The sequence below is a fragment of the Canis aureus genome, chromosome 14 (assembly GCF_053574225.1).
Source record: "Canis aureus isolate CA01 chromosome 14, VMU_Caureus_v.1.0, whole genome shotgun sequence".
In the NCBI taxonomy this organism is placed as follows: domain Eukaryota; kingdom Metazoa; phylum Chordata; class Mammalia; order Carnivora; family Canidae; genus Canis; species Canis aureus.
In genome coordinates, this window is record NC_135624.1 from 37,348,954 (window position 1) to 37,361,488 (window position 12,535).

A 12,535-nucleotide genomic window follows, 5' to 3' on the forward strand; every position below is an offset into this window, starting at 1 on the left:
TATTAGAACTTTCAACTCCCCTACTTACTGGATCATTACTTCCATTTTACAGATGAAGGAAGTGAGGTTCACTGAGACAGAGATAAGCTCCCAAGCTAGCAAATGGGGATGTTCCAGCTGGAAGCCAAACTCATGCCCACTTGACTGCACCTTCCTGCACTGGGGCTGCATGCATCATTTAGAAGTCCTAAAATTTGAAACTTCTCCAAAATAAGTCTTCCATCTAAAGTAGGATAGACCAGCAGAATAGGGAGTGAGGTGATTCTAACAGGTAGAAGACGGGCTTCTCTATAATTCTGCTGGGATAGAAATTTTCAATGAAAGACAAACTGTGGTCAGATGATACCAGTCCGATAACTGGGGCTGATATGGTTAATGTGCACACAAGTGCTTTTACAGTAGCCAGATTAAGTTCTGCCCTGGAGAGGCAGGCAAGGCAGCACCATCCTGGGGAGACCTGCTGTACCCAAAGCCTGCAGGTCACTCCAAGTATCAGCAGGAGTGGGAAGAAGACAAGCAGGGAAAGCATCCTGTGCCTTTGACATAGGATCATACTGACTCTGATCACAGTGGAGACAATACAGAAATAGTTCAAGAACACTCTCTGGCTCAGATGCAGTTGGGAGGGTCTCTTAGGTAAGAGCTCCCAATTTAGACAAAGTTGGCAAAGTACTTTGAAAATAAATCTGAACCCTGGAAGGGGCCATCTTTTTTGCATGCCTCTCCAAATTGTACTACAAAGTGCTTGAGATTTGGAAGGGGCTGGTATATCTGACTGCCACTTCTATATGTATTTTTATAAGATGCTTGTGTAAGGAATGACTGGTCTCAGCTGTAGTTTTTAAAGTGGCAACTTCCCAAATATGTTTCAATATTTCAAATGATCCACTCAACCCAAAAACGTTGCCAGGGTCTCTGACACTTCTTAGAGTACTCAGCAGAAGTGGCAGGTGCACTTCTACTGATGGAGCTCCATATGAACTTCATGTGAGGTGCATACTGGTCAGCTCAGGGATGTGGTCAGCCTGGGATGACAGGGACAAATGTGACACAGAGCAACTTCTAGATGCTTGGCCCTGGTTCTCTTCTCTGAAGAGAGATAATAAGAGAAATCCTCAAAATCCTCTTATGTCGCCCACCCCCACTCCTGAGACAGTCCAGTTCAGAGAAGAGAACCAGAGGTCTTACCTGGCAGGAAGTATCCTACAGAAGTTGTCAGCCCTAGGCAGGCTTCCTCCTGGGGGTCACCTGCTGGTATATCTCCTGCCCCAAATTTGCAAGCTCCGCCTTTCAGGAGGATTTCGAATAAGTACTCTCCAGACTGGGGTACAGAAAGAAATAGCTTAGAAAATTAATACCTAAGCAAATAAGTTTTGTTTAAAAGATAGAAAAGGGGTAAAAGATATAGTAGAAGCCATAGGTAAAGAACCAAAAAAGAAATAAACACCTTTTACCCTATCACCAAAAGTAAATGATTATCTTGGTTTATAGTATACTCTTCTAGACCAGTTCCATACATAAAATATTTAAATGACATAGATAACATTTGTCATTAATAATTCTATAAACTTGGGATCCCTGGGTGGCGCAGCGGTTTAGCGCCTGCCTTTGGCACAGGGCGCAATCCTGGAGACCCTGGATCGAATCCACATCGGGCTCCCGGTGCATGGAGCCTGCTTCTCCCTCTGCCTGTGTCTCTGCCTCTCTCTCTCTGTGTGTGTGACTATCATAAATAAATAAAAGTTAAAAAAAATAATTCTATAAACTATATAGAAGAAGGAACACACACATTTCTGGCAACATTTAGCAAAGTTCTCACATATACAACAGGTGCTTCACAAAAGCTTGGGGCTTATTGCTTTTTGCTAATTTACAGAATATTAGGATGCATAAGTTTCTTAAATATCAGGTAAAATCATCCTTCCCACCTGTTTTACAAAGAGGAAAACCATGAAATGAATGAGTCCCCCCTAATATGATGAGAAATGAAATGGAAACCACAATTTGCAAACAAACCGTACCCTAACTGGCAAGATGGAGGAACTGTAGCCAATTATCAATTACAACAAAAAGCATCTAAATATAAATTGCCATAAAATCCATTCCTCCTTCAGTTCTATATATTCCACAGTGAGACCACAGCCATTGTTGTTGTGCTTCTGGAGATAAGCCCACAGATCAGCTACTTGTCTAATTTGCAGATTCTAGCCAATCTGTGCCCAGACCACTGTAGGACTCAGCCTTGCCTCAAAATCCTCTGTCACCCACCCCCACTCCTGAGACAGTCCAGAGACCATGCTAAGGGGTCCTCACTTTGGCCACCACGTTCCCTGGAGATCTTTATATGGGGGCTTCCACAAGGGTAATTTCATTTTTAAACAATGGATGTTATACAGAGGGTTTTTTTAATCCTTCAAAGACCCACTATTTCAGTACTTTACTGGATAATACCAGCTTCCTCTTTGCTACATTTTCCTTTCATTTCAAGAGTAGGGAAAATTGCACATAAAGATGAGATTTTTTGGTTAGAATCCATTTATTTCTTTCCATCAAACCGTACACTTCTCTTTTAAGAAACTACATCTGAGCCTAGCAAAACATAAGGTAGGGTTTGCAATGCCACTTTGTTCCTGGTACCTGGACTCTTCCAGTGTGGGCCAAATGACCAGTTGTCCAGAGTCCTTGGTCTCCTGTGATGCCAGCCCTCACCTGTCTGGGCCCATGCTCATTATCTGGGCCCTGGGTGGCACCACCTGGGGACTGGCCATGGTGATATTGTCCCAGACTGGCTTGGAGGTAGCCTTACCAGTGTTTCCACCAAGGGCTCACAGGAGAGTAGATGTATCAGAGTCTTTAGATGATGTCCAGGCAAAGGCAGCCATGACTGCAAATCCAATAAATGCTTTTTACCAGGTGGCTCAGTAATCTTTTCTGCCTTCACTTTAATGGGATAAAGGACCCATCTCGTCTGCAAGTGGAGGTGGGGAGTATTTGGAATGGATATCAAGGAGCTTCTAGATCAGCCTCCTCCTCTCCCCCATCCCAGGCCACACTCACCACAGTCCCTTCTGGAAGGAGCATTTAAAAAAGTAAATCAGGGTCACCTGAGTAGCTCAGTTGGTTGGGTATCTTTGACTCAGGTCATGATCCCAGGGTTCTGGGATCCAGCCCTGCATTGGGCTCTTTGCTCAGCAGGGATCCTGCTGCTCCCCCTGCTAGTGCTCTCTCTCTCTCTCTCTCTAATTAATTAATTAATTAATTAATAATAAAATCTTTCAAAAATAAATAAAACAGTACATCAAATTGCATCACTCTTACTGGAAACCCCTCAAAGCCTTTCCTTCACACAGAAAATAAAACCTCAAGCTCTTCCCATATCCTTTGAGTTCCCAGTGATTTGTTCACTTGTCCTTTCTGACTGCATGGCACTCAGTGTGCTCCAGCCACCCTATTCTTCCCAAATACAAGCCTCCCCCATGCTGTGGGGTGTCACAGGTGGCTCTTCAGATGCCCCGGTTCCTCATCTCATTCAGGCTGCTGCTCCAAACTCACCACCTCACACCATCCTTCCCAGACCACCCTCTTCACACCAACATCCTCATCACACCCTGTCTCCGTGTCCTGACTGTCCCTCTTCAGGGCAATCTTCACTCCTGAGAGCATGCTTTTAACATCTGAAATTTCACACTGGAATACAAAATCCCTGAGAGCAAGTGCTGTGCACCCAGTGCCTAGAACAGCACCTGACACATCCAGGACACTCAGCAGGTACTTGTGGGGGGCTTGATGTGGGGCTTGATGTGGGGCACCCGTCTGTCTCCTACTGAGAGCCTCAAGGTGAACTGGGGGAAGAGAGAGGTTAGAACAATCCCAGTCCCATCCCATGTGCTGGGGGGTCTCTCCAGGCCCTCACTCGCACCGTGTCCAATGCTCACAACACGACAGGTGGAGAGCATTACTCCATTTTACAAAAGGAGACACTGAAGCGAGTTCTTCAGCAATTTAACCAGAGGTGCTCGGCTAGAAAGGAACAGAAGCAGATTCTCGCCCCTCATCTGCAGCGGAGGCTTCTCTGTAGCACCAGCCAGAAAAATGTCTTAAAGATCCCCTTCCTATGCAAAGATTCTTTGATTCTGAAAAACTGATTGAGCCATAATGCTGTTAGTTTTCTAGCAGTTCAGAGTCTCTTTCTGAAAGACAGTGTCTTTTCCCATTTCCTACTTCATTCAACTGAGCCAGCATCTTAGACAATTCACCCAGTGCCTTGTCTAAGATGCTTAGACAAACTTGGGGCAGGTTCTTCACCCAGCCTTCTTGTGCTTAGGACTGATGAAGTCCCATCAAGATTAGTGATTGAATCTCAAATCCTCTGAGCCCCCAGCCTGCCCCTGCCCTTGGATCTCTCTAGGATTTCTAGAAACCCAGAGGTAAGGCCCCCAACATCCATGGATGGTCCTGTTCCTCTAGCCATCGTAGCTGGCAGCCCAGGCCTCCATAGCCCCTAGACCCGACAACCATGAACATGACACTGAGACCTCTGTGACTCCACGTAGGGACCAGCCTGGCTGGTCAGTGGCTTCCACTGACCAAGCTATCCTGGCTTTGCTCATGGAGTGGGAGACGTCCTCACTGACAATGATGTGGGCCCGTCTCCTTAGAATCCAGAAAGAGGTGTCTCCAGAAAAGAGGAGAAACAAATGAGTCACCTGCACTCTCCCCTTCTCCAATCCCATGCTCTGTGTGTCTCATGCTGCATGTTGGACTCTTGTACCTTCTCCAAGCTCACTCATGGCTCCCTCGAGCATGGCTCACTCTCATCACCCTGTTCTTCTTGTCCCTGGTGATTAAAGTAATAATCCCAGCTGCCACCTACTGATCATACAGTGTGTGCTTACGATGAGCATTCTGAGAGCTGAATACTTGGCATTCATCAGTCATATTCTCTGGAACAACCCCTTGGGACAGATATTTCTATTTCACAATGAGGAAAACTGGGATTGGGAGGTTTTCTGGTCCACAGTCTTGCAACTGGTAAAGACTGAGTCATTTCATGGTTTCAGAATGAATCGAGAAGCACAGAGTATCCCATGTGAACATGGAAAGCATCTCCTTTCTCTACCACCTGGGCACATAGTCTTTAAGGACAGAGACATATGCGCACCCTGGCACTGTTTATACATGTGAAGAATTGTGAAGAACTGCCAGTAGCCTAAGTGGCAGCCCAAACAAATGATGAAAAGCCCCAGTGGTAAGGTTTGGGGCAGTGGGGCAAGGGTGACAAGACTGTGCTTATTTTCATGTAAATGTGTCTGATGCATATTGTTAATGAAAAAAAAAAAAAAGCAGACTCTGGAAATGGTCTTCCAGTCTCATTTTCTAAAAGTTAATGCCTGGGGTGCCTGGGTGGTTCCGTCAATAAAGCATCTGCCTTTGGCTCGGGTCATGATCTAGGGGTCCTGGGATCAAGCCCCACATCGGACTCCCTGCTCAGCCGGGATCTAATTAATTAATTAATTCTGTAAAAATAAATAAAAGTTAATACCAAAGTGTTTCTTCTGCAGCTGTACAGATCTTTTCTGGACCTCTGAATGCATTTAAAGAGCGAGAGAAAGGGGATCTTTTAAGCAAAATAGAAGCAAACCATACACACTGTTCTACTACTTGCCTTCTTTTCACTTATGGGTCTCAGTTGCTTTAGATCCTTATTCGTTGAAATGGCTTCACAGCATTTTCTGTATCCCATATTTCCCGAGAGCCAGGTGCATGCTAAGCGACACGCAGCCTCTCTCTGGTAGTTGATATGCTGTCCTTTATTTCAGTCTTCCTCCATGGGTGTGTATTTTTGTTTTATTTTTCTTGTTACAAGCAATACCACAACAGACACTCTGCATGTGTGTATTGCTCTGCTGTGTGTCCACAACATAAATTCCTAGAAATGACTTGACTTGGTCAGAGAATAAGCACAGCCTCAGTTTTGATAATTTTTTTTTCCCCTGAACACCTTAACTGTTAAGAGTCCAGTCACTAATAGAATGTGGACTTTTTCCTGTGTGGGAGGGAAAAGTTCATGGGGATTTGGAACAGAGATGTGGTTGGTGAAACAGGACTTAGCAAAGAAGGAGATGGCTGTGTGCAGAACACAGACTGTATCTGGCATGTTCCATGGATCGCCAAATGTTTCCCTCTTGACAGCTGGGATTCACAGGAAGCAACAAGATAGGTATCAAAATAATTCTTTTTTTAAAACAAGATTATTTATTTGAGAAAGAGTGAACCTACCAGAGGGAGGGACAGAGGGAGAGAATATCAAGCAGATTCCCTGCTGAGCACAGAGCTTGATGTGGCGCTTGATCTCACAACCCCTTTATCATGACCTGAGCCAAAATCAAGTTGGATGCTTACTGGCTGAGCCACCCAAGTGCCCCTCAACAGTATTTCTAAGCAAGTGAATGTGAGGTAGGTGTTGCTAGCCCCAGCGTGCAGGTGAAAAGCCCAAAGCCACGAAGATTAAGACATTGCTTCACCCGCCCAGCCCGCCAGTGGTAGGGTTGCTGCCTGGAGGTCAACACATCCACCTGCTGTCTAGGCCACAGGGAAGGAGCTCGGGGCTGGGAGTTGGGTAAGGAGAGCTTGTCATGCTGCCTTCCTGCAATGAAAAGCCAGAGAGAGAGACAGTTAGAAAAACAAGAACAGAGTAGTAATGTCTGAGGTTTCCAGAGAGAGCCTTGGCTACGGAATGGCATTACCTATCCCTCTTGTTTAAGAAAAAAATAAATCCACTTTCTGAAATTGCATGTCCCTTTCTGTATTATAGGTATCACTCTTCCTTCCCAGTCTGCTGTGCAAGCATCCTTTGCCCTGGCCCTCTGGCTGGGCAGTATCAATCATTTTGACAAATTGCATGAGCTCGTATCCCTTGCCTGGCTTCTCAGTCGCCCACTTTTGCCAGGAGAGGGAAAGGATCTTGACAAGCATTTAAAGCATACAGAGTGATAAGGATGGGACTGTGGAAGCCAGGGGTGAGCTGGAGCCTCTGCACTGGTTCAGAAGAGCCAAGTGTGACCATATCTTCTTAACTCCACATTCAGTGACAACATCAGGACCTTGGATTTGGCCACAGTGAGAGTATTTATACTTCATTAAAATTGGCAAATGCTACAAAACAGGGCTTTTTTACTAAACAGTCATTAAACATGGACCACTGGTGTAGACCCTAGAGGGGCCTTAGCTTGCAACTACTTGGCAGCCCTTTGGCCCAAGACCGGGAAACAGAGTTGGAAGGCACTGGGGCCCCATTTGCACCAGTGTTGGTGGCCCTCATCCAGGGCTCATTCTGTGAGCATCTACCACCTGCCTGGCCAACCCAGAAGCAGCTGTATGGAGACTAGAGCTTCCATTGTAGATGAGAAGTCATGGCCAGGCAGAAAGGCACTATCCAAAGGTCTGGTTCTTTAGGAAACAGGGAGCACCTGTTCTGCAAGTGCCAGTCTGGGTTCCTGCCTTTCCACACCCTCCCTTGTCCCACTTCAGGCATGCACACCTCTGGCTTGGCCGGCATCTCTTCTCTGCTCCTCATGGCTGATTACTTTTCACCCTCCCTGTCTCCATGGGAGAATTACTGGCTCTCAGAAGAAAGCACATCCAGAAGCAGCTTGGTGTGCAGGCTTGGGTGAGGCAGGGCTCTGGCACAGGGTCTTTGATTCTCCCCAGTTCTGCCCTCCAGCAGGTGATGCTTTCCCCTTGGAGGTAGTAGAAGGTGACTATAGCAGTCCTGGGCTTCGAATCCACAGAAACAGCAATCAGTTCCTGCGGTATCTCCCTTAAGAGCCAGGATGCTTTTTTCCCAGAAGCACCCAGAAAAGCATTCTCTCACAGAGAATGATTCCTTAACTAGGTGACAAATCCTGAGAACAGGAGAATCACATCCACCTGGCTAAGTCCTTTCTTCTTAAGTGGATCCCTGGTGAAATGTATGGTTGTATCCTGATTAACCAGGGTCTGCCCCGGAGCTGGGACTGGGATCAGGATCTCCTTAGGTACCTGGGAAAGGAGGGGAGAGGTGATACCTGTTAATACCCAGGACTGCAAACAAAGAGGCCATGGAAAAAAATGTCTGCGATGCAGCTTCCTAATCTAATGCTTGTATCCATTTCTGGCATATAGTAAGCATTGCGACAATGTCTGTGTGTTGGTGTTCTCCTGTGTGCTACAGGGCATACCTCCTTCTGAGCCCTAGTGAAAGGCTGTCAAGAGGCAACTTCCCGGACCTAAGGGTTACCTGCCTATAATCAGTAATGGGGGATTGGAAGCCCCTTGGGGCTCCTGGGAGAGGCAGCACTTCTTGCCAAAATATCTCCTAAAACGTAAGAAATTCATAGTTTTTGCAAGTATGGCTTTGAAGGATGCTGTTCCCAATCCCTCATCTCTAATTACAGGGCCTGTATCCTGGCTGGGAAGGAGGAGAGGGCATGAGTGTCAAAGTAGAATGAATGAATGAATAAAGAATGAATGAATGAAGAGTGATATTGTATCTCCTGCTCTTGAGGAGCCTATAGTCCAATAACGCATTTCAGAGCTGTTCACGGATTTGCAGCTCTGGGCAGCGAGCGCTGTGACTGACGTGTGCGTAAGGTAGCAGGTGCTCGTGGCCAGAAAGTAATTGCCAACTGGAACAAGGAGGTGTTCACCAGGCAGGAGATGGTCAGGCCAGAATTCCAAAGATGAACACGGATTTTCAGATTGGCAAGCGAGTGGTGGGCATTCCCATTAGATGAAGGTAGCATATCTTAGTGAGTCGCTGACTTAGGATTTGACTCAAGAGTTTCTTCCATGAGCTATACCCCACCCCTCACAGCATATGCTGGAGATTCCAGAAATCCAGAATAACAGGTGCATCCCGATTCAGTCGCAGTCTAGCCCCTGGTGGAGCCCACTCATTGCAACAAGCCTGGAAGCTACTACCCAGGGGCTCAGTTCCAACAGTTTATGTACCATCCAGCCTTTTCTCTGCACTCATAGAATTATACAGTTATTTATAGTCAATATATTGTGAAACGTAATTTTTCTTTCACAAAGTCATAGCTACTTTGTATCAAGAGAAATAAGTAAATTGAGGGCATAAGCAGCATACCATGATTGCATTTCTTCCAGGTTGTTTTCCCTGCCACAAAGAACACTACGAAGATATCCTTGTACATCCATCCTTACATGCTGGTAATTTTATTTCTATAGCATATATTCCCCAAAGTGGATTATTGGGTCAAAAGTTAGATGCGTTTTTAATTTTAATAGAACAGATTACTTTCTAAAACGACCGCAGTAATTTATAATCCCATCAGCAATATAAGAAAAGTCCGTTTTCCTTTAATCCCTTGCCAGCCATGAATTTTACAAATCCTATTAATTTCTGTCAGTTGGATGGTCAGCAGTCATATCTCATACTTAATTACATTCTCGTTTCCCGGCTCTGAGGGAGATTGAGAAGGTAGTTGCCTTTTGCCGCTGGGTGATGGCCGGCGGGGGCCCTCACTGCAGTAGAGGTGGGCCAGGCCTGCAAGTCAGTCTTGCAACCCATGGGCGCGACTCTTCCTTCCGCTCTGTCTGGGGTGGGTGGCTCCAGTGAACCAGGGCTGCTGCTTCTTGCAGAATATTATGCAGAAGAAATGGGAGCCATGTGCACTGCTGGTGGGAATGAAAACTGGCGAGCTGCAGCTGTGGAAAATACTATGGAGCTCCTCAAAAAATTCCAAATAGAACTACCATATACTCTAACCATCCCACTCCTGGGTATTTATCCTAAAGAATTAGAAGCAGAGCCTCAATTGGGTGGTGCAGTTGGTTTAGCATCTGACTCTTGATTCCAGCTCAGGTCATAATCTCAGGGTCGTGGGGTCGAGTCCTACCTCCTGGCTTTCAGTGGGGAGACTGCTTGAGGATTCTCTCTCTCCCTTCCCCTCTGCCTCTATCTTTCCTCTCTCTCTCTCTCTCTCTCTCTCTCTCTCTCTTTTTCTCTCTCAAATAAATCTTAAAAAAATAAAAGCAGAGCCTCAATGAGATATTTGCACACCCACTTTCACAGCAACACTATGCAAAATAGCTGAGAGGTGGAAGCAACCCAGATGTCCATTGACAGGTGGATGATAAACAAAATGTGGTGTATACGTGCAATTAAACATTATTCAGCCTCCAGAAGGAAGAAAATGCGGACACCTGCTATGACACAGATGAACCTGGAGGTCATGATGCTGTGGTAACAGTAGCCAGTCACGAAAGACAATGACTGTGAAGCCACTTGTACCTGGTACCTGCCTTTTGTAGAAACAGAAAGTAGAATTGTGACTGCCAGGGACTGGGGTGAGGTGGGGAAGGGGAGCTGGTGTTTCTTGGGAACAGAGTGTCCAATTGAGGAAAATGAAGAGAGTTCTGGAGGTGGATGGTGCTGATGGTTGCACAACAATGTGAATGTGCTTAGCGCCATGAGCTGTACACTTTGTGATTAAGATGATAAATTTTAATTCATATTATCTGCCATAATTTAAAAATATACAAGATGAAACACAGGAAGATTATACACACATACATTCAACTCAGAGAATACAATAGTAGAGGAACAGTGAGGACCCGCCACCCATACAAGAGCTGGCACGTTGCTGATGCGGTTTTACAAGCCTGTAAATATATATATCCCCACCTGAATTCTGGGGTGCTGACACAGAGGCAGGGAGACAGACATCATCCTTTGGGGGAGCTCTGCAGCTTCATTCCAGGGTTGGTTGAAAAGGTGAGGGTGGGCTCTGGAAATGTATGCTAAACCTTTTGAGATTTTTTTTTCTCTAATTTTATTTGTTTTACTTCCCAATTTGGAATTTGTTCTCACTTTTCCTGTTTATTTCTAATCTTTTAGAGGTGGTCTTTGACGTCTTACGATTAACGTTACTTTACGCATCCTAAGAGTAATTAAGAATGTAAATTTATTTCCCAAATAATACAAATAAATCGTTATCAGCTTGATTCTGATAAATCCCTCCTAACTTACATGCAATTATGTTGGCATTTGATTACGTCTCTTAAACCACATATATTTTAATGATCGTTATTGAGTAGCAGGAATGCTTGTCGCATCTGTGTACTCACTGTGCTGGCTTCCTGGGGTCAAGTCCATGGTTTCCTAGATCCCTTGACGACTTCTTTCCTCGTTTTCTCTCCAATTTCACCGGATGACATCCTTCATATCCTGTGAGGAGACAACTTAAATTGTTCTGGATATCCACTTCCAATGAGTATATTTGACTTCAGATCTGCTTCCACCCTTGACCTTCACCGCGTCTGTCACCTAAGTACCCGATCCCCCTGGTTCTCTGAAGGAGAATTATGTCCCTTCCTAACCTGAAGCCCTCCTGTGAGCACTCTAAACTCCACCTTCCCTGTCTGCTTCTCCAGTTTTCACTCCACTGTCCAATTTCCCTCTTCTTCTGGAATTCCCTCAGTCCTATTGCCTGCCCAGTTCATTTGTCTTTATAGGCTTATAGCATTTTACATCCTTAATCCCCTTTATAGCCATCTTCTTCTGCAAAAGAACTAAATGTGTTCACTCTCAACCACACTCAACAGTAAATCCAGAAACACCCATTGGGTGGGTAGTCCAGCCTTTCTCGGTGCAAATTTATATTTTTTATTATATATATTTATTATATATATAAATATAATATATATTTTTATAATATTTATTTATATTCTAAAATATAAATTTTTTATATTTTAGAAACAGAGCCCACTTCCTCATGTCTGGGTACTTAGCTATCATGGTGTCCTCCAAGCTTCTCTCGCCATCCGTATCTGACCAGCAAACTGTCACTCTCTGGGTCTAGGCTCAGATGCCAGCTTCTGTGGGGACTTTTGTGTAAGTTAAGATGTTGTGAGTTAAGACTTTGTTTCTTCTCCCAAAGCATTGGCACTTACTGTCACAGCAGCGACCACGTGTCCTGCGATTTTCTTATTATTGCTTTGTGCAGCCACTGGACTAAGAGATTCACAACAGGCGGCTACTATGTGAGTTACACTCTTAGATTGTCAGTTCCAAGCTTAATGCCTTGATCATATCAGGTGCCAGGATAATATCCATTGAAATAAAGAAAAGCTAAGCGTGTGTGTATAATAAAGATACTCCTTTAGACTTAATATGCTTTTTTTTTATCCTTTCCAACTATGACCTTTACTCTTAGATTAGCTTTTACACAAGAGGGAGGATTACACAGCATAACACTAACAGAACAGTCAGATTGTTTTCCTGAGAAAGTGATGTACAAATGTGTGTATGGCCTTCTTACCATTTCAGTAACTGGAGATGGAGTCCTTAGTTCTTAAAGGTTCTGCTAGGGGCACCTGGCAGGCTCAGTCAGTGGAGTTTGGAGCTCTCAATCTTGGGGTCGTGAGTTCCAGCCCCATGTTGGGTGTAGAGATTACTTAAATAAATAAACTTAAAAGAATTATTCTAAAATTTCTTAAAATGTTATCTCCTTCCCACCATTTGGCTTGG

General features: G+C 44.8%; 1 long non-coding RNA gene across 2 annotated transcripts; it reads right to left on the bottom strand.

Annotated features, from left to right (window-relative positions):
• Positions 1 to 5,173: 5,173 nt before the first annotated feature.
• Positions 5,174 to 11,909, bottom strand: LOC144282911 (uncharacterized). 2 transcript variants are annotated; one of them, XR_013351326.1, is made up of 4 exons: positions 11,793 to 11,909; positions 11,134 to 11,233; positions 7,541 to 8,040; positions 5,174 to 6,646 (listed from the first exon to the last, which is right to left on the bottom strand). It is a non-coding gene; the product is annotated as an uncharacterized LOC144282911 (long non-coding RNA). The 2 variants fall into 2 exon arrangements; XR_013351325.1 differs by having other exon boundaries at positions 5,175 to 6,646; positions 11,775 to 11,909.
• Positions 11,910 to 12,535: the final 626 nt, after the last annotated feature.